The following is a 25,457-nucleotide window of genomic DNA, read 5'->3' on the forward strand; positions in this document are numbered from 1 at the left end:
TAATGATTACTTAACTGGTAAAGTGACTATAGGTGGTGGACCAAATTCCCTGAGGAAGACCAACATGAGAAAGGATGTGGTTAATTAATAAAGAGGGTTAAAGCCAATCAAAGCTGGCTAATAGACAGAGGTAACTCCTATTTGTTTAGGGGGAGGATTTTGGCGATTCACTTTTAATTATATATTTGTGAGCTCCATTCCCCTATCCATAAAAAATCCCTTTTTGGTGTTGGGATCAAAAAAAGAGGGGGGGGGGTGGTTTTCTGATGTAGGGATCTTCCTGATCCGTATTGGTCTACTCAGATCACACAACAAGCCGACCGGTTCCAGTGGTATAGTGATAAATGTAACCACTTTCTTCAGGGCTGGAGACTCGCACTGAATATGTGCGGTCAGATTTCTCCTGTTTTTTTGCTGAAACTGAAGTTTTCAAAAATAGGAGGACACCCCAATAGAGCTGAAACAACTCCCATCCATCAGGGTAAAAGAGTCGAGCTGGTATTTTCCGGTCTCGAAACCAAATGTCTATCTTGTATACCTACAGGGGAAATGTTCCGTAAGTATATGCATGGAAACTAGAAGAACTGCTATACCACACTAAGCAGACATCATAGTGTAGTATCAATATACATTTAAAATACATAAAAACACTAGCTACATAATTCTCATAGATCAGCTCAGGGAGAGCTTGATCTGTCGTGCATGAAAGCCCAAATGGGAAACATCCTACAGAGATTCTCCAGAGGTCTCCAAAAGTATCCAAAAAGTCTCCATGTTTCCCTCCCTGTTCATATGGAACAAAGTGTATGTGGGGGGGCTGCACTATAGCCTAGGGCTGATGTCACTGATATGAATTTTGAAAGGGAAACCTGCATAGTAACATATTAAAGGCTGCCCCTTATAAATGAGCGTGAGGGAGTACAATACGAGTTAACAGCGGCATGCACAAGGTGAAAGGGTCGCTGCATCAACCCGCTCCGTAAGGGGATACTCTCCGAAATTCCCATACGAGGTGCGTAATTATAGTGGAGCGCGGCTTCCGTGGGCCTCACTTTCCTCCCTGGGGCTAAATAGCCGCCGTAGTACTCATTCCGCGGTCAACATCCGAACCTAGTTTGGTGTTCTGCGGGTTCTATTGTAGTAGCGGACACGTGATTAGTCTCATATGTCACGTGTCCGGCGGAACGCAAGGCACGGCCGAATCCACCACGGTGAACTAGTGCGTGGCAGCCATCTTAAAGTGGTGTCCAGTATGGTAAACACTCCCATAAGTCGAAGTTATCAAAGAAAAGAGCTAAGCTCGAACTCTGGAAAGTTTCAAAATCGTCAAATAAACAAATGAATCATCAAATGGAATAACAGAGCCACCTTATGATGTTATAGTGGGTTAAAGAGGTGAACAGACTTGTGTCGGAATGTGTAAGTCGAATCAATCTCATGCCTACAATACTAACATTACTCAAAGAAGCTACAAATGGCTCAAATGACGTTGACTCGAGTCGTGGCTGCCAGTATCAACTGTTGCCAGTGTGATGAATGGCAGAATATGCATGAGCATTTCCCTAATGCAGGAGGATTTTAAAATATGCATCAACATGTACGCAATACAACAAGTTTTTGATAGATCTAACACACCATAGGACCACATTTGCACTGGGAAGATTCATAGCAAGCACAAATGATACCGTGTATTTTACGAAAGGAAGATTATTAATAGCTAAAAGGCATTTACCATATGTCCAGTTGTAAAGAAATCTTTGACTCCAGAGTACTACTCAAAACACAACAACCTAACAGTAATACATCAAGCAGTTGTAAAATGGACCACCATACAGTATATACATGAATAGATGAGGGATAAAGTAGGCTGGCAGTTTAAAGGGTTGCCAACGTCTGCCAGCACATGGATTCATTTAAGCCGTCCACATCCGTTCTTAGTCTAATATGTTACTATGCAGGCATCCCTTTCAAAATTCATATCAGTGACATCAGCCCTAGGCTACAGTACAGCCCCCCCCCCCACATAAACTTTGTTCCATATGAACAGGGAGGGACACATGGAGGCCTTTGGGGGGCTGCACTATAGACTTTTTGGATACTTTTGGAGACCTCTGGAGAATCTGTGTAGGATGTTTCCCATTTGGGCTTTCATGCACGACAGATCAAGCTCTCCCTGAGCTGATCTATGAGAATTATGGAGCTAGTGTTTTTATGTATTTTAAGTGTATATTGATACTACACTATGATGTCTGTTTAGTGTGGTATAGCAGTTCTTCTAGTTTCCATGCATATACTTACGGAACATTTCCCCTGTAGGTATACAAGATAGACGTTTGGTTTCGGGACCGGGAAATACCAGCTCAACTCTTTTACCCTGATAGATGGGAGTTGTTTCAGCTCTATTGGGGTGTCCTCCTATTTTTGAAAACTTCAGTTTCAGCAAAAAACCAGAAGAAATCTGACCACACATATTCAGTGCGAGTCTCCAGCCCTGAAGAAAGTGGTTACATTTATCACTATACCACTGGATCCGGTCGGCATGTTGTGTGATCTGAGTAGACCAATACGGATCAGGAAGATCCCTACATCAGAAAACCAGCCCCTCCCCTCTTTTTTGATCCCAACGCTCAAAAAGGGATTTTTTATGGATAGGGGAATGGAGCTCACAAATATATAATTAAAAGTAGATCTCCAAAATCCTCCCCCTAAACAAATAGGAGTTACCTCTGTGTATTTTCCAGCTTTGACTGGCTTTAGCCTACGTCTAACACGCTACAATTTTAATTAGTTGTAAAATCCAGAAAACGCGAATAAAAGAGTTATTGTTTATTTGGAAAACAACGTTGAAAATAAACCTTAAATTGTGTGGAACTTTGAAGGCAAGATCCGGAAAAATATGTTTTTAACAATGAAGTTATAACTCAGAAGAGAAGCAATAAATAGAATAAATGTAACTCGAATTTGAGTGTGGTGCAACGCAAGGGAAGATCCGAGGCTTTGACTCCCAATCCAGGTTCAAAATTTGTGGAAATCCTAATTAATAAAGAGGCAACTGTTTCTGCCTTATAATTCGGATCTTTGAGACATTCCATACACTTCATAAACAGTCAACATATATTTATTTCCTGGGTGGAACGAATCACAGGTCAGTTTAAATAAATCTGCAAATCAGAGTAAGGAAATGTCATTCCTCTTTTCTGCAGGGGATCACAGTGTGTGGGAAAACTCAAATGAAACTGTGCACACATCATACACCTTAATTAATTAATCTTCTATAAAGTGCAAAATACCAGAGACCAGTCTTCAAGCCCAGGACTGGGATTCGATCATGTGTTGCCCTATGTTGTCTTGCTTCCTAGACAAACGTGCTGACCCTCAGCTACCCTCCCAGCATGGATTTGGAGTTAAATATGTATTTAGGTCTTGACCTATGTGTGACCCTAACATAGGATAACCATTGTGCTTTGAAATATCATTTGAATGGTGGTAGCTACATTATGGGTGTGATTTAACATTATGCTTCGGAATGCCGCAGGTAGTAACCACTGATCATAGCCAGATAGGGGTTTCTTAACCAACAATCCATTCTGAATCTAGGACATGTTCTGGAATTTCATAAATACACTAACATCTTCCTCCATCTTGTAATCTTGTTCAGAGTGTGGAAATGTCAGTAACTTGTAGATACTGACAACATTATCAAATGATTGGATTTTAGCAGTAATTAAATTGGGACCTGGAGCATCTCTACTTCATTGAAGAGTAGAGCATGCACTTTCAGTATGAGGTTGTGAATGAGTCACTGCGGCTATTTATGTTTCTCCCAGGAAGTGTTCCATATCAATGGATTCCTCTTGGAGATCTCCAGTTCTGGCTAATGGATCTGCCAAATCACTTCTTATTTTGTCAGTAACTTTTATTTGAGAGTGACCTTTAATCTTTTTCAAATTGATTGTTATATTGCTTGATGTGAGTTATCTATGGTATGGATCAATTGTCCATGTTTCAAGGTTTTGTTGTTAGCATACAACATGCACCTAGATGTTCAATGTATCAAGTATTCAACAAATCAATTTCTGGCATAAAATTAAAAACAGTAATAATCACTAATTCATGGAGTTGGCGATTTAGGGCAGTAAGGACAACTTTATATACATTTTTAATTTTTGATCTTGTTGCTTGGTTAAAAAAAGAAATCAAATGAACCTTTAACAATTTTTTAAAAAGAGACCAAATATAGCAACTAAGCAAAAAGAACATTCATTAAGACATTCATCAAAACAAAGCCTACATCGTTATTCCATTTGCTTAAGATAAAATCGCAGTAGTCTAAACATCCCCTCCACTAGTTGCTCAAGTTTCAAAAGCCTTAAGAAACCAGTTACTGCAACTAGTGTTGATGTCGTGAGACCAGCCAAGCAGCACTTCCGCACCAAATCCTCATCCCCTATTGCAAATAGCCCTGAAACCGTCCTCAACATATTCCATCTCAGACCCTGAATATCCGTACTACCGACCAGAAGGTGCCTGAGCATTTCATGTTACCTGTCCCCTCACAAAACTTGCAGGTAGCCAGTATATAGACAGTCTCCATAGCTGACCAATATCTGTTTGGTCATAATGAGATTCCTTCGAAATCGAAGGATCAAACGCCTGGTAGACCTATCTGGGTAGATTGCAAGAAAAGGTGCTAGTGACCCCAATTTCTTTTGATCGTCTGACAAATGTCCAGTCTTGAGTAAAAAGAAATGTTTTAACTTTTACCAGATTATTTATGAGTTCTTTCATGGTGCTTCAAATTTGTAGAAGCAAAGCATAGACGTCATTTGGGGGCCGCCAGGGGTTGTAACTGCGACACCTGAGGTCTCCCTTGCTACCCCTGTGGTCCCCCTAGGTACCGCTAAAAAATAAAAAAAATGTTTTCTTTTTTAAATGGAATCTCCTGAGCTGTGACCCGCGGCATGTGGTTCTTTGCTTTTGGAGAGGCTGCCATTCTCGTTCAGGCCTCTTAAAAAAAACAGGGGGGTCCACAAGTGTAACACTTTGAGCAGTGACTGTAAATAAGAAAGAATAGATAGGAATAACACATAATTTGCCTTTTTAGAATTATATACAATAATTGCTAGACTTATTAAAGGTTTATTTCAGGCACACTTCAGTGGCTCAATCACTGATTTATTCTACCTCAAGTTCACAATGCACGCAACAATGTCCAAAACGCATTTAGAGTAGAATAAGCATCCATGTCGGACTATGTATTTTGCTTTTCACACGTTGCAGTTATACCATCCTTTTTCTGCCGTTGTCTCTGTTAAGATCATCACACGACATTCCCTATCCGTGTCCTCGGTCGCTTAACAAAACCCTTGTGCCTTATTAGCCTCAATAGGCCTGCTGGAATTCCCCATGATCTAAGTTTTGACCACAGGACATTACAGTCTACTCCATCAAAAGTGGCTTTGAGGTCAATAGATGCAAAAGAAAATTAATCATATTTCCCTCCCCACGCAAGCTGTTGTATACACTGCCACATGAGACCGTTCAATGATGTGCCCATGTTTCGACGGAACCCGATCTGCCACATATTGATCCCGCCCATTCCGGATGTCACCAGCTCAAGTGCGATAGTAATATAGATGCAAATACCTTACTATCAGCATCCAAAATGGCAATGAGTCTGCAGTTGGTTGGGGGAGATTGTGCTCCCTCTTTGTATATAGGCACAATGTGTGCCATAGGCCTAGATTCAGGAGAACATTCAGTACTCACTATGCTTTTAAAAAGAAGGGAGAGAGCCGTTGCCCAGTAAGCAAGATTGGGCTTAAATAGGAAATTGGATAGCTCATTGGGACCATGTGCACGGGAAGTACTGATCTTTTTTTATTACTTCCATTACATTTTCGACTTCTCAGTCAAACACAATGGGACTATCTTTAATGGATGGTTCAAAACAATTGTATTATATTGCTTGATATATATATGCCACCAGACTATTCCTGGGTCCAATTTTGTATCCGGCTGAAGGCTCAGGGGTGTAAACATTACGAGTCCAGCTACTAATGCCGTCGTACTGTTGTCTGTGATATGGTAGGAACATTCGTTCACATATGGGTATTTCCTGACAGATATTTTCTTCATACCCCTTGAAAGGATAATCTAGATATGCCTCCCTATTGTCAGATGTTTTTAAATATTAATCTTCCAAACAGTTATCCTCATCACAATCATGCGGGCCTGACAATACTTGAGCCATGATACTCTTTTAATTTGTGCCATAACTGAGCTCTACACGGTAGCTTTGCGTGGACATCATCCAGGAAGTAATGCTTCAATTAGAGACATTTCCAATCCATATTCGGTCACTCTACAAGACCTTCCTTTTTGACTTTGCTTTCTCTCTCTCTCCCCTGCTGACCTCTCTGTCTGCTGCGCTGACTGGTTCCCGGGTTACCCTCATAGTCTCACTGGGTACCAAGCACCTCCATGACCAGTCTCTCCTGCATTGCCTCTGGGCCATCTGCCCACTTAGCGACTGTAACTGTTACCCTACAGTGCCCTGCCTCCTTGGACTTACCCAGAACAACGCTTCCCTTGCTGTTCGCCTGCAGAGCAATGCTGCCCTGATTGCACCCCCTTCCCGCTCCCTAGCACTTCACCCTTCTCCCTCCCCCTGCACTTTGCGTCGTTGCACTTGCACAATCTGAATGACACAAGGCCTAGTAAGATCGTTTGTTTTGTCCTCCCTCTGTCTTCCCTCCCTTGTCTTGTTGCGCCTAGAAACACTTGTGTACAGGCGTGTTATAAATGACTTATATCATACCATATCATAGAAATATTAAAGAGGTTGGTAGGGGGCCCCAACTATAACAGCTCCCCTGTGGGTCAACAGACGGGATTCTTTCACTGCCTCTATCATTGCCAGATGTACTTTTTCACACTCATTAACTTTTACTTTATCTGGTAATAATGCCTTGCTCGCATATGAAATTATGTCATTAACCTGCTCATACATCTGATACAAGGCTTCAGTTAAAAAGGTGTGAGAAAATCCTGCCTCCAGGTAACAGTCCTTATATTTAATGGGGTATTAAATGTGCAGAGCTTGGGAAAGACTACCTTTCAATGGTTTTACCTCCTCTGCTTGTGAATCCCTCCATTCCCACTTCCCCGCTAGATGGGCGAAGGGCGGAGTGACCTCTGTATAATTGATCTCTAAATAAGTCTCTACGAATTGATCACTGTAGTTGGTCAGTCCTCAGGTACTTTGTAATTCACGTATGTTCGTGGGATTCTTCAAATCTCCAACCATAATTTTCTGAGGGTTCAGGCCGTTGGATGTAATTTCATGAAGTAAAAAGTTGACTTTGTTTTTTTAACACTGTGCTTTTTGAAGAGATCATTTTGTGGCTCCATTCCTTAATGCTGTCATCATGTGGCAGATCTCCACCAAGTGTTCTTCCATAGTTTTACTTTTTATTAGCGGGTCATCTGCATAGACTGAGTTTCCTCTTTCCATAAAGTGAAGCATGGCTTTGTGTACGAATATTTTGAATTAATTCCCACTGATAATGTAATCAAATGGTGTATACAAGGCATGAAATAAGCGTTATCATATTGTAATTCACTATGCAATACCAATTAATGTGTGTACTATTTAAATGTTCTCTTAGCATTTTCTTCTTTTATTTATGTGATTACTTGAAATAGTTTTTTGTAAAGGTTTGAAGTAACCAAATACAATAACATTTTTTTTAAAAAAAAATAAATTAATTGAGTGTCATTTGATTGAGTATGTCCCATTTTCTGAGATATGTACTTCGAGCTGGTAGCTGCTTCTGTTAATGGTGCCCAGCAATGCAGTGAGACTTGAGCACGCACAGGCGAGGCGTGGAGATGCAGAGTGGGCTCCGGTACAAATGCTAGAATTGTAGCAATTGCGTCCAGGCCACACATGCGTGTCCCGCAAGCAAAGCCAGAGATGAGGTTGTCAGAAAAGCACAGGCACTCTGTCTTCATTCTGCACTTCAACGTCGAGGATGCAGAGTGACGGGGTGAGTAGTGTCTTTGGCTCTCTGGAGAAGTGATATCAGCCCCGCCATTTCCATCTGATGAAAGGAGCCCTGGAATGAAGATTTAGGTTTTTAGACTTCTGGGTCAGTGGAGGGGTGGGGGAGAGGAGAGCAGCAAGAGGCAAAGTGTTGGGAGAATCAGATTTTCAGATTTGGGGTTGCACGACAAACTTGTTTTGAAAGGATGGGTGCGGCCCGGGCAACCACTTATAAAGGGAGGAATGTGCACCCTTGCTAAATATGAGCAGTGCCTCAGCACCTTGCTGATTTGGGATTGTTGCCCCGCATAACCCAGTTCCTCCCACCCTCCTCTAGTGTCCCAGCCTGGTTCAGCAATGCCCAGCAATTCCTCTGCCCCGCAGCCTCCAGTCCTCCATTTCCCCCGAGCTTGAACTAGCAGTCCAAGGGAGTACTCTTTGAACCCAAGCACCATCTCATTTCTATCTTCGAAGCAGATAAGGTGAATTCCTCCCCGCACTTCCATTTGTGTCCGGGGCAGTGCAACGTGCACATGGACGGGCTAGCATTAATGAATGTAGGTGATCAAAGAGGCAATGACAGACGTACCGCAAGACCTATGGCAGCGATCCCGAAAGCTGTGTCAGTTTCCTTTATCTCTCACCTACCTGAACCTTTTCATAAGGTCTGTCTAAGTGCAGTGTGGTAGCAAATAAAGGTAGAATTACAAATTTAGTAAAGAAAATACATTTGTCAGCACGTTCAGCAGAACGGTTTGTGACATTCCCTGCCCAATAAAGTTAGATTTTTAGAAACTTGGATATAGGCAGTTAAATGCTGGGGTTGTATACAAATTGACCGAATTACAATTGTCCGAATGACAATTGACCTTTACACAATTGACCCAATTTGAAAGGTCAATTAGTACATATATGCGGGCAAAACCTCACATAAATATAAGCATTTTAACTTCCCAAAGTTATCAATTCTGATTGATTTCATGCAATATTTAAATTAGCATTTGGGATTTTGACCCAATTTCCAGCTTTAGATACTACACTGATTTTGAGCGCTGCTTCCAATTATTGCGACTTCAGAGGGCTTGTCGCTGAATAAACTGTTAAAAGGAATGTGGCTAGTGCTGCAGCTGTAGTTTGACCGGGTACAGCATGCTTGCGACAACGTAGGGATTTATACGGTCCATCTGGCTAGGGGAACAATCTCTGCTTCTGTTCCCCTATTTGCAGAAACAGTGTTACTGCACTAGGCACTGCAGAGACACTCTTTGCCCCTGGAGACAATTCCTCGCCTACCACTACCTCTGCAGCCAGGCAGTCTCACTGGGCCTGAGCACCGCAATACATAACTTACTTAACACTCTGTTTTTATAGGAATACATGTAAATGGGAAGTAGCTCATTGTTAGCAACCGCTCATTGGGGATTATAGCCAGTGCTGTTTCAGTGATAAGAACTGGGTGCGTTTAATCCTGAAGCCCACACAAAGCTTCACATTATACTGAAATATGCATCTTGCTTTAATCACAGGTAAATGTGTCACACACAAAAATCATTTTAAAACTAGCACCCTTTTTTTTCGTTATTGCTTTATCAGAAATACCAAAAAGCGTTTACTTTGTTTCCTGTCACCTTATGTTAGGCAGAATCATGTGCAGTAGTACCCTTTGGGAACACGACACACCATTAATACTACACGTGACAGTACAATTTCACCTTTGGTACAAGCCTGTACTACACAGTTATAGTGGTAGCAGTAGCGGAGCAGCCAGACTTATCTCAAGAGTAAGTGAGCAGTATCAAATAGTTACACAAAGGACAGCAATTACTATGATTCAGGCAAACACTGACTCAAGGTTTTCAAGTAAAAGAATATACAATTATTTCACTCTTCAGTTGTATAACATTACACTATTATCAGTTTAAAAATCACTCTCTTAATACACCACTCCACTTCCCTTAAATTCCAGACAAGCTAAGCTCACAGAATGAAGTGGGAGCAAAATGGCACTCCAGCAATTTAAAAGGGAGGGAAACACAAAGTTGTTAGAAATTAAATCAAACCAAAGGGTAAGTACTCAGGGCAGTTGAACAAGAGGAACTACAGTGATGAGATCAGTTAGAAAAGGCTTAGGGCCAAAGTCAATGGGTCAAACGTCTTTTGCTCAAGATCACACAGTTCAGGGTAGTTTGCGGTAAAGTTCATGTCACGGTTTCTGGACCAGGTTGGTTGAAAGAAAAGTTAGTTTAAAGAGAAGAGAAGGACAAGCCCTCAGATTGGAGAAAGATTTCAAACACTTTCACCGCGGTTGAACGAAACGTACAACCGGATTTGCACAGTACCTTAAAACGGAGAGGGAGCTGTAGCTGAGGCAGACGTTCCTGGTGGTTCCTGCAGGCTCATGGTACCTGAAGCGACTGTTGGACTGACACAAAGTAGGAAGACTGGAGGGTCCTACGCCACCCAGGGAAGAAGCCAGCAGCAGAGCAAAACAACGAATAAAAGGTGCGCTCCTTAAAACCCAAGCAGGGTCCGACCTGCCTGGCTATCCAGCCCACTGTAGCTCTGTACAGCAAATTCGACCAGAGGAGGGGTCCTGGCTTGTAGTTTGGGCAAACTGGTTGGTCCCACCAGCTGCAGGGAAGAAGTTTCCTGGAGGATCTTCTCTGTTGTCGGATGCTGAGGATTCAGACCTGCAGCAGGGCTTCACCGGATGGTTCAGTCGTTGCAGGGGTCCTCTTCTGCCAGCTCCTCATTGGTTCTTTCATTCCAGTGGCGACTCTGCCTTTCCAGTCCCAGAGACCTGCTTTTGCAGTTCTCCCCCATTCAAACAGCCTGGCTGTTAATCACACAGCAGGGTGACTGTCCTGGCAAAGACAGTCCCCTCAGCCAATCAAACAGGAGTGCGACTTGGGTTACCAAGGGAACCCATGGTAGGGGTTCGAAGATCCCTCCCTCACATCCTGCCTTTCTAGACTTTCAAATGCCTTAAGGAGGGCTTCTGTGCAGAAGCCCCCGAAAAGACAGCGAACAAAGGAATCATCCCCGGTTTGGCACGCAGAGAAAAACATGAGAAAGACTTTAACAAAAAGAAATGGCAAATAAACCAAGCGGTGCCAAAATAAAATGTATTTGGTCAAGCGGGTTTATGTTCATGGCTAAAATGATAGCCTAAAAGAATATCACGTTTATATAAGATAATCGCGGTAGAAAAGTTAGGGTAGTTACCACTGCCACCAGCCAAGTCTTAATGTAAAGGGAGCGAAACAATGCTTGATGAGACACAGACAAAAGGGATAAGAGTTAACCCTTTCCAATACTCCATGTAAGACAGGGTGTACTGGGTCTGTGGTTTTAAGTGACTAAAATAAAGTTAATGGCAACTTTACTTTTTCTGGGGGACAGTAGTCAGCCCCAGAAAAAGAGAGTCAGGGGGAAGTCTAAAAGACAACCCTGTGTCACTGCACTGAAGGTGCTGTGTAACACACATGAAAAATATGAGGCCCTGGAGTAGGTGAGGCTCCAGTGCTCCAGATCACACAAAAAGTAGAAATACTCACAGCAAAACACATGTAAATATGGAACAAAGGCTCACACTCTTATCAGGTGAAAAAAATAAACCCTGGAAATCCAGAAAAGCTGCTGAGGGACTAATTAGGTAAGGGAAGTCAGCCATTTATGAGAATTCTCCCTAACACCTTACCCTTTCTGCTCTCCACACATACTGCAGCATTATGCCTGTGTCAAACGACAAGAACCACAGATGCCCTCACCAGGCAATATTGTGCCTCTAAGTCTTAAAAATATATTTAAAAAACCTAGAAGCTACATTTCAGCCTTCAACTAAATTACATTCTGGTACTTGAGTCTCTCATTCAAGATAGGGAAAATAACGCTGCAGCTATTTATTTTCGTCATCAAAACTCAAGTGCTTCTGCTGCAGCTATTGGGCAAAAGCAGCAAGAAACAATTGACGCTCTGTCACTCACATGACTTCTTAGATCGTTTCTGGATTTCTCCATGCTGGCTAGCTAATATTGGACCTCCTGATCTTTAAAGGATAGAGTTTGTGATGCAACTCTCTCAGAAGATGACAGACAGAGCAAGAACACACTGTGCATATTGCTCGCCCCCCACTGTCATTGAAGAGGCAGTCAGCAGATGTGGATTCCTCTGATTTGTGTGTGTGTGCTGCTGCCATCCTATGACGGAAGCTTGACATCCAGCCTCATCATGTTATTCCTGGCAGGTAAGCGCTGCACAGGGAGTCCTGCAATTCTTTTTCACAGGCCACAATGTAACTGCATGTGCATAAGCTCAAACACTGGAGAAACCCCAAGATTCTACTGTTGGGAGAGGATTTTCCTGTTAGTGTGAGAGGTATTTTTGAAGGGAGAGTTATTGAATAGAAAGCAGGGATCGAATTTTCTAGGCTCTGTTTTGGTACTTTTGAACTTAAATGTCTAATTTACTTGACACAGTTGCTACTTAACTCCCCCGGACTGCTGGTACCTATGCAAATAACATCCATGAGATATTAGGTTTGTGTTTTGGGATTTCCTAAAGGAGAATTACAACATACCATCAGAGAGCAAACATTTTGAAAGCATAATGGCTCATTTTATCATGTACAAAATGTTATTTTTGCTTCTGTGGATCTTTGAATTGTGGTACAAAAAATGAATTGCTGTACGCTCTTTCACTTGCTCCATATTCCACGCCATGGCTTAAAAAATGACAAAACATTAGTTTGTTTCCCACATGAAAATTAGATTTGGGGTTGCAGCACTATGTGCACTCAGCTCCTTATTCCCTGTAGTAGCACCTTATTGGGAACTGCCACCGATACCCAGGAGCCATTGTTAGATACTGCTAATTTTTTATTTTGATGCTTGGAAAGGGTTGTAAATACATCTGCTGAGTGTGTGTATTGTTCCATTGGAACCAAAATGCTAATCATTTAATTTGGATTGCTAATCAAACATGTTTTATATAGCAATTGTGCCTAATCAATGTTCCAAAACTAATATATGCCTTGGTATACGCGTTCATGCATATTGTCCCCCCCCCAAATCCCTGAAAGGCAAAGGAAAGTTTATATATATGTTCACAGAGTAAAGAGACAGGCACAATATCCGTTTGTTAAATCAAAAGCAGCATATACTTCAGAATCTTGGATCTGTGCAAGTTCCTGAACAATATAAACAAGCGGTCACCTTGACACGTGCACTCTTTTGTTTGGTTCCCCTAGGTCTGCAGAGAGTCTTCATTGTCCATTTGTTTTTAATATTCTTAGTACTGGGCTATTGACGAACTATGGATTGGGCATATGATCCCATGAGATTGCACATTTTGGACAATCCCTGGGAGTGATTCCATGTACATGCCAGATAACCTGTTCTGTTTTACACATGCTGGTGCCGTATTAGAGTCCACCTGTATTGATGTGTAATGTAGAGATGTATGACCACAGTCATATGAATCATCAGAAAACTTTTCTGGAAATCCAGAAACACTTTCCTCAACTTGTCTATGTAATCTGTCTCACAGGCATGGGCCATGCTGATCTGTTCTTCGGCCATCTGACGAAACCTGGAAATAATTCTGGAGTGGAAATTTCTGATGTATCTTAAGTTGGGTGGAAAGATTTCTATCTATGGTAGCTACCTGGCCAAATGATTCCTTAAAATTGAGGTAGGTTGTTACTGGTTACTGAGAACTCTGTTTCATCTTCTGAAGTAGCACAGGCATCACCCTCCACTCCATAAGGGTACAGGGTCTATATCAAAGATTCTCTGATTTTCTACTATTAGTGTTATAACAATCTTCAGGTATTTGACCAATGATTAGGATATGATAAGTCAATTGAAAAATGTTTGGAATAAACCACCATTCCAATAGAGATGCCTTCAGGGATCTTTATTATAAACCCACATTCAACATCTTTGAAATCTACTAATGTAGTTGGATGTAGTGAAAATCTATGTTGCTGAAAAATGCTTAAATTAATGGAACCTTGTTCATTAAACAAGTATTGTCCTTTTCTGATCTTTATAGGCAAGAAATATTGATAGGCATGCCCATGAATAGTACTTTCCCTTACATAGCAATATGCAGCAAATTAGTGGATCGAGAGGCTTTCTTGAGATCACTAAACACCATTAGGTTTGCCCCGGTTCTGGAACAGACTTTTTTATTATTCAAATCAAAATGTATAACTTCTTGATTCAGTATGTCATTACCCATTTATAAATCAGCAATAAGATCTTTCATGACCCAAAACGTAGGAGTTATCATCTTAGTTTCAATTGCAATCTTCAACATACACCTGCTAGTAATTAAAGTGCTTGGAACGATTCGTATCAAGACCAGATTCTCATTCAGTTAGCCGATTAAAAGTGGGAATGTTCTGATCTTTTTGCAGCTGCTTAAGACGTTCTTTAATGATGAAACTTCTTTCTTAAGTCAAACAGACTTTTGAGAGACTAAGATCTGTACCTTGAATAATTTGAATGGGGACAAATACCATATTTCCCTTCTTCTGTATATTAGCTGAACTGCTTATTTTGTTTCCTAAATTATCCACTGGTTGCCCTTGAGGTGCACTTAGGGTAACACATCAATGCATTTCCATTCAAAATGGATAACCATTCATAATTTTGTAGAAGGTTTATGTTTAAGATTTATCTTGAAGTCCTTTCACTATCATCCTGCTCCTTCACAGATAAAATGGTGATTTCAAGGGCTTGGGTATGTAGGTAATACATTTCCACTCAGTCTGGATGCTTTTCAATAAAGTGACACACACTAATCAAACAAATAATTGGCATTCCTTTGAATTTGATCAGGGGCCTAATTCGGGTGCAGGGCACCAAGTTCACACAATCTATACATGGCGGAAGTCTTCAAAGCAAATAATTTCCCAGTAAAATTGGACTGTGTCCTCAGAAGCCACAACCATCTCCATACGCGTAAGTTAGTCTCTCCCTACATTGATTTCTAATTCAGTAACTCCATCTACTGGAATCTCCTTTCCATCAAAATTGTGTGGTTCCCCAAGGAGGGGCTTGAAGGTAAGGCAATGATTTTAACCAGCGACTCTATATCTACAAGAGCCAATAAGTCACGCAGTCCCTGCACTTGGAATGGTGAAATAAACCTCTCATCTTTAAGTTCCAATTTACATTGAAAGTGCAAATTAGTGACTATTTCAGAATGTATCTTTCTTACGTCTGCGGTTTAATGAGCTTGTTTTTGGGCCGCTGCTATCTGGGAATCCTCTTCAAGATCAAGTTCAGATGGGTTGCACAAGGACTCTGCAGGACTCAAAATACATTTTGCAATCAAGAATGGAACAAGAAACTTTGCTCTCCTCATGTTCCAGATTACTGATTCCATTTGGATTGCAGGCGAGAGAAGTGCCTGTAGATGAAGGAATAGCCTACCTTTCCTGTCTCTAAGTCAAATCAATTTAAATGTCTTCATTTTGGGTCTTGAGTTTAGATTGCTTCCTGCCTAATGTTATTGTCTTTTTGTATGTATTAGTTGATCTTCTTTTATGCTTGATCCATTGTTCTTGTGGAGGTGGAACTCCATCCATGAAAAAGAAAAACCATTGGCCCTGTCTCAACTGAGATCTCCACTTTCCCAAATATTACTGCCACATTCTTCTCTTCAATGAAATTCACTTTCTTGATTTTACTTTATTGTAAATAAAGGAATAAAGAGGCTTCCCTGCTGGACTCTTCCAGTCTTTCAGTAAACTGAGGGGTGCTTTCATGAAATGTAAAACAATTTCCTCAGAGGCTTGGGATATTGTTTCTACCGTACACCTCATTTCCTCTTCTCCTTGTGTATTTTTGTTTGTAATATTTCCTGTTGTCATTAGCCATCCCAATTGATTCAGTTCGGACAGAACTTCGAGGTGCATTAATACAAGAGTTTACCTGTTGGCACCTTATCATTGGATGAATCCCCTCTGACATTTGTTTAATCTGTTGCTCCAATTGCGAACTCTTTTCCCTGCCCTATTAAATGTGGGGCGGTGTTTGCTCATATCTCTGCTCCTCTCTCAGAGCATAATTGTCTCTCCTTCGGGAATTCTGATAACTGCTGTTGTATTAACTTAGTCATTATTCACCCTGGGTTCTATTATCCTGGAACCTAGGAGGCGGAGGAAGAGCACAGTCTTGAAAGTTGGTTCTAGGAATAGGTGAATGGTGTCTTTCTGAGAGAAATTCCTCTTGGAATCTGATCCTGGGCTCTCATTATCTCTCTTTGGCAACAGAGTATATCGCTATCCCAGGTGAGACCTAAAACCTAAGTGCTGGATTCATATTTTGCATGATTGGTGGAGATTTAGTCTGTTGACTTTAAGCAGAGGGTCTTTTCTATCTGTTGCTATCCTTAACAGAGGACCAACTGTCTCTAAATCCAACTGGTGAGTGTGCTTCACTTGGGCTAACTTCATGTCAGATGATGCAGGCACATTTTGGGTTCTTTTCTTTGTTATCAGAGCTGTGGGATTGTGTAACATATAGATCCTTTTAGCCTGAGTGATAATCCACTCCAAAGATCTAGAATCGTAAATATCATGGACTAACTGGGTCACTACATATTTTAGACGGGCGAGAAAGAAAGCAGTTTCAGTGTTGACTCTGGGCAGATGCACCCTTGAGTTCTTGAGCAAACTCTCTTGGAGATTGATACTCAGCACATATTACATTACTTGCTGCCTTGCAGGGTTCTGGGATTTCTATGTGTTCATAATGGAGGCTTTGTAAGAAGACCATTGAAGAAGACCATTAAAAGGGTCTTCCGATCCATTAAAGAAACTAGAAAACTCTTGGGGCTAAATACAATTTTATATACTCAATATTATGTTGTCGTGTTTCAGTCCAAATGAAGCCTTCATCGGTTTGTACAATTCATCATGAATATGGTATCTAGTATTTGCATCGAATGCCAACGCATCGAATGCCTTACCATAGAGAAAGATGCATCGAAAAAGAAAGCATCAAATGCATTTTTGTCAATGGTAAAGGATTTATTTTAATTATAATGGGTTTTTGAGGTTAAAAGAAGGGTCTGAGGGGACACCCCCATTAAATACAATGGGGGAAAAATGCATTTGATGCTTTTTATCGATGCTTTTTCTATGGTAAGGCATTCGATGCTTTGGCATTCGATGCAATGACAATACACCATGAACCTTCACCTGAGAAGAAGTTGATGAAGATCGAATGCAGCCACCATTATTGATTGGGTGGCTGCCAAGTGTTTGAGCATATGCAACCAGGTAATTGATCCCTCACCTCATTCCCCTATAAATGAGGAGGGACTGCTGCATTGTCTTTTTGACATACAGACAAATACATCCTCCACAAGAGGGAGCAAAGAAGAACACTGGAGAAGCTTCAAAACGTGCTTCGCTCTTCTGGAGGCAAAACACTACCTGGTGACTTGGCGAGCTGCACTCCCTACCTTCCAGTGTGAAACTAGGCTAAGGCTCATCACCCATGTCTCAGCAGGGCCTGTTGCAGTGCATCTTCTGTTCGTGGTCTAGATACTGCAACCCTGGAACCTGAGGCTCAAAAGGTCATGCACCGATGCTGTGCGTCCGGCTTCCAGTGCTGCCGTGTCCAGCAAAAGGCAACTGAGGGAGAAGCACTCAGCATGTTAGTGGGGGGAGGCAGTGGAAGTTGGCTGAGGGGGATCACACAGCAGAGTGGGGTGAGGGGGAACAACCCCCGTGGACTGGAAGAAGGTCATGAACAAAGGGTCGACCTTGCGGCTGTGGCCTTCTCGGCCTGGAATCCCCACGGTCTGCCTTTTGTCCGAGTTCTCCAGAGCTATCCCCCCCCCTTCCCTACATGCTGGTCCTGCTGAGACAGAGGACCAATGGAACACACGGCATCTTTCTTCTTTTAACTCTTCCTTTGTAGCTGCCCACTCAAAGATCCGTTAATTATAACAGCAAGGCAATCAACACATAAAGATGTGTAACGTCTCAATGTTCTCACTGGATGTCCCCATGGTTAAATCCTTGTATCCCTTTCAAGTTCCCAGATTGTTCAATACTTAATGGAAGTGAGGACCTGACAGGCAGGATCCAACGCAGGCAGAGCCGGATTGTCAGTATCTCAGATGATGGAAAAAAGAGCCACCATCTTGTTACACTTTTTGTGTGCTTGCAAAGGAAGGCCACAGGGGTTATCCGTCTCATAATAGATCGGTGTGTTAGTGGTGTGCATTAAGAGTGCACTGGAGTTGCATGAATAGGACTGGGCGCTCACACTGTTGGAAGCGATTTTAATTCTGACAGGGCAGCAGTGGAGGCAGGGGGCAACATGTGGGTGACCCTCGCATGTACTCAGACTATGAAAGTGGGAAGCGGTGGAGGGCTCAAAAGGGGGATCATGGGAGTACTCCCACAAGGAACAAGAAGCACAATCTGGCACCTGTGGTGAAATAAAAGGCATTGTGTGGGCGTGAGTGCGAAGGGAAGAGTATGTTTACACAAGGACGATCACTATTGTAAGAGCACCATGTAAGAGCATCCTATGAATGGAGTCCTCACTAGTCCCAGTTCCCCCATCCTACTGCCAACTAACTGACACGCCTCTCTATCTGTTCCAATTTCTCTGTACCGACTGTGCACCTTGGCCCACGGCAGCATCCTCACTACTAGTACCACATTGAGCTATGCAGACTAATACCATTGCTCACATCTTTGGCTTTACCACACATCCCACACAGCAGTAAACCCGGTCTCACAGTGCTTTCAGTTTACTGATCCAGGGGCCTCCCTTATGGATACAATACATATTCCAATACCACTGCCGCCACAAACCACTTCATAATTTAATCATACTGGCACTCCGGACCCGTGCACTTCTGACCTGGGCACATCTACAGCTCTGGTTTCACCTAGGCCTAGCTCATCATCCCATTAATAAGATAGCAACTCCCTCTTTTTCCTGCAAAGCCATATTCAACGAGACAGCCAATAGGGCAGAGGTGTCCATACAGGATACAGGACCACCTTACATTACATGTTTGCTATTTTAGGGTTTGCTATAATGAACCCAAACTTCCATGACTGGTTGAAAGCTCAGATGCCTTTCGGGAACCCTTCATCTTCTCTAAATTAGGGCAGTCTCAGGAGCATCCTCCAAAACCAAAGCCAACACCATCAGACCGCTTTGGGCCGGTATCTTGTAAGCTCCATCTATGAGCTCAAACTAATTGGAAGCAGAACCCTGAGGTAACTCGAAAAAGATGTAACAGCTATGGCGTCCCTTCATTGAGGTATCACTCTCCTCTTTATGCCTGCTTTTAACCTAAACTGTGCTTCTTTTGCCCATTTTCCTCTTTACATCATCGGACCCTCAGAGAGGATATGAGGAAATGTACCCTCTAACGCGCGCATCTCATACGTATTGCCTGGAACTACGTACTCAGCAATTCACACCCATTCTAACCACTTACAACACTGTTACCACTGCATTACTGCTGCATTATCTCACAGTCGTACTACAACTTTGGTGGTGAGACGAAGGAAAAATCTCCAGCAAACTGCTGGAGGTAATTCTGCCACCTTACCGCCAAAAATCGGCAGAATGACCACTTGCGGAAATACCGCTGGTGGTAATTCTGATAAAATCCCCATGGAGCATAAATGGGGGCCAACACCACCACTTGATATTGCTGTAATTCCGCCGGACCAAGTGCCAGTAACAGTAATTCCATTTGTCAGTATTCCAGTGGATTTACCGCAGAAAACACCAAACTTGTATTGAGACCAAATGTCTTTTCTTACACCTTCTGTAGGGTTTATGGTATTATCAGAATTCCAGGAAAGAGTTTTTGCGGTACAGTAATTGTCTCAGTTGTTTTTCGTTTCTACAAAACTGAAAGCTCATGACATGTCCCTCAGTGGCTATTACATTTTATAATGCTATAGTAGACCCATTAATTAAATTGGCAACATGTCACTATTGACAGCTTTGTTTTGTCCATTTTAAAAGCCTCTGTAAAAATGAGTTTTTTGCATTTGCAGGTATATATGCCAGCTTGCTTTCGCTACTTTCATTGAAGGGTAAAGAATTGTGACTGACCACAGTTAGGCATAGTGTGTAACAGCTTTTAACCTTTTGCCACAATATCCAACAAGTTTCACCTGTTAGAGTGACTTACGATTTTAAAAGTGTTTTTGTAACTTCTTGTAACCGCTTACATTTCTAGATAACACCTCCAAATCTGTGGATCGAGTGGCTAGTGGGTATGATCTGGGGACCTTGTTCCAATTTCTCCATCATTCAGAATTTGGCATCTGGTAAAATTAATGAGGACCAACATATTGTGCGGGATGGCGTGAATAAGCAACCATTAATCAACACCCTTATCATGATTAGGCGGAAGACTAGCGTTTTAGCGATTATCTTCGATTGACCGTTGCTTTGGATACCAGTGCCAGGACGACATACACATTTTTGGTAATTGGAAATGTTCGATTGGCAGTAATTTGCATTCAATACGAAATGGCTACGCCTGAGGTGCCTGTTTTGCACAGGCTGAGCCTTGTGCAGGAATGCTTGCCTGGACCTGCACCTGTAGCTTCCTTTGCCACTTTTTATTAAAGCTGAATACATGACCCATCAAGAACAATGCAATGCCAGGATTGTCATTATCTGACACGCTTGACATGCAGAATGCAGAATGTTATCTTGGTTGCACATTACACTCTTCATTCACATTACAATGCTAGCAAAAGATAAAAGACAGGCAGAACATTGTTGAACACATTAAACACAATAATGTTAACGCTGGTGCGCTTCTGTATCCACAAGGAAAAGGTCTGTATTATGTTCTTTTTGTAACTTACTTATTTATATATATATATATTTATATACAGGAGGAGCAATGCTCTTTTGTTCACATACGGACGTACAAGCACTAAGAAATCAGATTTGATGAGTTGCAGTGAGCTTCTTACTATGGGGTGAGTTTGAGGGACATTCTCACCTGGTTGTGGATGAGAGTAAATGGAACAGTCACTGGGGACAATACATAAGCATATATACATAGATTAAGGACAATGAACATTGCACATTTTTAAGTGCAGGTAGGCATTACAGACAGCTGTGCTTGTGATGAGACCATGATGGGGAAAGTGCTAGAGTGGAGGCAGAGGAAGTGAGGGACAGAGGCAGGTTAGAGGCAAGGGAAAAATGTTAGCTAGCAGGCAGATGAGAGGTAGGTTAAGAGGGTAACCCGGAGCTGAGGGAGGCAGGCTTTTAGTTTGGCTTTGAACACAGCCATGTGGACTGTTTCCCGGATGTCCAGGGGAAGAGAATTCCATCCAAGTGGAGCAAGAAGAGAGAAGAAGCAAAAGTGAGAAAAAATGCAGGGATGGCGAGGAGCCACAAGGGTAGTTGATGAGGCCGAGCAGAGATTACAGGAAGGCTTGTAGAGTTGGATAAAAACAGTGGTGCCTTACCATGAATAGATTTGTGAATTAGAGGAAGAGAATTAAATCTATACCTGTTTTGCATCTTCCTCCATCCAGCCTGGTGACGGTATGAGGAAGTAGGTGTGAAGTGAGGGAGTTCTAAGAGAAACCCGGTAGTGAAGTTAATGTTCTTGTCGAGAGGACAGAATGCATAGTTGGGGATACCAAATAGAGTGCTGGCAATGCAGTCCAGTTTAGAGAAGACGAGAGTGGTAAAGAGATGCTTGGTGGTATTGAAAGGATGGTTAGGAGGTTGAGGCAAGCTGCTGTTACAATTTTGGAGATGAAAGTCGAGAAGGTGTGAGAAGGGTAATAGATGATGTCGAGGTTTCTACCTAAAGAAGAGTAGGGGAAAGTGTCAGGTGGGAACTGAATAGGCAGAGGAAGAGATGAGAGAGAGCTGTTGGCAGGAAAGAAGCGCACCTCTGTTTTGGTAAAGTTTAATATCAGAGAGTGCGAAGACATCCAATATTTAATGTTATGTTATGTTAAAGGATATTTATAACGTGCATTATCACTACCTGAGTGGACCCCTGGCGCTCTGACAGATTTGAAAAGCAACAGGGTAAGTTAAGTTAGTAGGGCTGAACGGCAAAAAAGTGCAATAGAGCTGTGATGTGCTGTTGGCAGTTTCAGTTCAGTTTACACCGTTCGCTGAGCCTAGATGTGAATTGTTCAGTCAGTAGTTGTAATGTGCTGTTGTCCGAGTCTATGTGTGATTTGTTTTGTTGTTGTGGTGTCGTAAAGTGCATGTGGTTTGTTGTGCTGTATAGGTCTGGTTGTGTTCTGTTTAGAGTTTGAGAGGTGTAAGCAGACGGATGAGTTTTTTAGTGGGGTGGGTTAGTGGTAGTGCTTTATTGTATCCCACAGTTTTGACCACCTGTGCGCACCTGTCACTGCTAGTGTAGTGCATTGTGGTGTGCTAGGGGGGCCTCCCTCTTATATTCCTGCAGAGTTGTGGGTTGTTAGCAAGGCTATTTAGTGTTGATGACTCCTCCACTCCCCCCCCATGGTGTTCAGACTAATGGATGTCTACACTGCTTTGTCCCCTAATATATCCTGGTGTGCAGCCACCATTGCCTCCCTGTGCCCCTTGAGGGTGGAGGGACTGCTTCTCTGTGCTCTTGAGCTCCCTGGAACCTGTGGTTTATCTGTTCGGTCACCACTCTTTCCCCTTCTATTCTAATTCCTCTGTCTGTGGTTCAACTGGATCTACGCCGAAAGATCGCATTCCGAAACGCTTGAGTTAAAAAATAGCAGAGCAGACTTGGTCATATTTTGTAACTCAAGCTTTTCCGAATGTCCCCTTTTTTCCCCCGCTTTACATTTAATGTATGCAGGGGAAACCCATTTAACCCCTTCTCCCCTTGTTCGGCATCATGGGCTACGTATTTTTTACTGAGCCAAATGCGCACTAAATGCACATTCAGCTTTTTATTTATCAGCTTTTGGTGCAATACCGTTCAATTTAGGACGTTCCTATCTCTCTCCAATGTGTCCAGTAGGGCCCTCTATGGGAATGGGTGCATATGGGTCTCCCTCCCATTCGGAGGTCTCTCTACTTCCCTGCACTTTGTTGAGGTCTGGTCTAGTCCCACATCTTGCCATTTGTGTGTTCATTCCGTGGGGTGTGAGTGTTGCTCTTTCGTGTTCATCTGGTCCTGAGTTGAAGAGCCGGTTTTTCAGGAGTTTTCTGAATTTTAGATGGTCCTTCATGTTTTGTATTTCTTTCGGAAGGGAGTTCCAAAATTTGCCGTTTAGGCAAGAGAATGCTGATCCACCAAGTGTTTTCCTTGTGTAAGGATTAGGTTCCAGGCAGATGTCATTTCTGGATCTGAGTATTCTGGTCGGCTGTTAAATGGTGATTTTCTTTTGTAAGAATTCTGCTCATTGGCCGTGGATTTCCCTGTGTGTTATGCACATTGTTTTGAATGTGATTTGTTTTTGACTGGCAGCCAATGTATCATCTTTAGCGCTGGTGTGGTGTGGTCCCTTCATGAGAGTTTGAGGAGAATTCTGACCACTGAGTTCTGTATGGCATAAAGGAAGTTAGAAATGTTGATAGAGAGATCAGAGAAGAAATCAGGAAAAGAAGATTTGAGTGTTGTCTGTGAAGAGTTGGTACGAGACCCCAAAGGAGGAGATTAGTGCCCCAAGAGCAGCGGTGTAGAGTGTAGAGAGGAGCAGACCCAAGACAGACGCTTCTTGAACACCAACTGCTAGAGGAATGAGTTGAGAGGCGATGTTGCTCCAGGAGACAGAAAATTAGCGAGGTGCAAGGTAGGATTCAATCCAGGCAAGGGCTTGATCGTGAATCTCAAGAAGAAAGAGAGTATTAAGGAGATCAGAGTGATCAACAGTGTGAAATGCAGCAGACAGGTCAAGGAGAGTTAGGATAGAGGATAAGTTGGAGTGCTTAGCAGAGGCGATGAAGTTGGACACATTCATGAGAGCAGTTTCCGTGGAGTGACAGGAGCGGAAACCTGCTTGTAGGGGGTCTCAAAGGTTGTGGATATCTAAGAAATTGGGAAGACAGTTAAACACAACCCTTTCAAGCACTGTAGACTAGTGCGGAAGGAGAGACACAAGGAAAAAAGTATCTGGTAGGTTCGGGTCAGCCCCTTGCATTTTTAGGAGAGGGATGACTGTGGCTGTTTTGAAAACAGAGGGAAGGCAAGCAGAGTTGAAGGACAGGTTGAAGAGTTCAGCTGGTGAGAGGCCACTAAAGAAGCAGCAGGGTCTGATGGGGGCACAAGAGGGGTTAACCTTCATCAGACGAGATAGCACTTTGTCAGTAGTAGTGGGACTAAAGTGGGAGATGGAGGTAGATGATGATGGTAGAGTAGGACATTTTTGCAGCAAAGTATTTAGCTAGGTCATTGCTATGAGAGTTGAGTTCATAGTCACAGACTTAGGAGGAGTGAGTTTAGGGTGCCTTCTAGCTGGCGAGAATAGTTGAAGTGAGAGTCAATGAGGATTAGGTAGAATTCCCTTGTTTCCATCTATCAAGAATGGAACTGAGAGAGTTCAGGGCAGTGAGCTAGAGCTGCAGGTCCTCATGCAAACCGGTACGCCTCCATTTGCACAGCAGCCAATGCATGTCTATGCAAGGAGAGCGTATGAATAGGGTAACCTTTGGTTGAAGGTGCTGAGACATGGGGGTGAAAGCAAGCAGCGAGAAGTGAGAGGAGAATGAGTCATATAGTAGGGATTGGAAGTTGGAAAAAGCAGTGTTGATGGAAGAGACATTGGGTGTGAAGGAGGAGAGTGAAGGGGAATGGCAGAAGGTTTACATTTCCTTTTAGCAATAGGTGAAGCAAGTGGTGAGGAAAGGTTAGAGGGTTGAAAGGAGATGGTGGTGGAAACAGTGATCAGATATTGATGGTGTAGTGGCCGAGAGAGTGGTTGAGATGAATAGGTAGGTTATGGATAGAGCGGAGAGCATGGTCACTGAGAAAAGACTGAAGTTCAGATTTCTGAGAAGCGATTGGAGAGAGAATGTTAAAGTCACCTAAGAGAACGAGGTGATGTTTAGTGGAAAGAGAATCAAGGAGTTGCCCCAGATCATCAAATAATGGTCCAGTGGGACCAGGAGGGCAGTAGATAAAGTTGATGTGAACAGAGAGAGGCGCGCAAATTCAAAAGAGGTAGGAGAGGATGACGCATTGGAGATTTGTGAGGCATTGAGGTGGGAAGAGAGTAGGTACCCAGTGCCTCCACCTCTGCCAGACAGTCGAGGAGAATGAATCAAGGATAGTTTGGAGGTTGTGTAGTGCCACCAGAGTGACAGTGTCAGATGGAGAAATCCAGGTTTCAGTGATAGCAGGAAGGTCTAGGGGAGGAGAGTTGGCGTTAAAGTAGTCAGTGATAAAGAACATTTTGTTCCATAGAGACTGAGCA

At 42.6% G+C, this 25,457-nt stretch overlaps 1 long non-coding RNA gene across 1 annotated transcript in view; it reads left to right on the plus strand.

Moving 5' to 3' along the window:
* Positions 1 to 25,457, plus strand: part of LOC138504393 (uncharacterized) — a 57,915-nt gene that overhangs the window by 11,485 nt on the left and 20,973 nt on the right. The window lies entirely within an intron of this gene.

The sequence above is a fragment of the Ambystoma mexicanum genome, chromosome 11, assembly GCF_040938575.1.
Source record: "Ambystoma mexicanum isolate Mex_15411 chromosome 11, UKY_AmexF1_1, whole genome shotgun sequence".
Lineage (NCBI taxonomy): Eukaryota > Metazoa > Chordata > Amphibia > Caudata > Ambystomatidae > Ambystoma > Ambystoma mexicanum.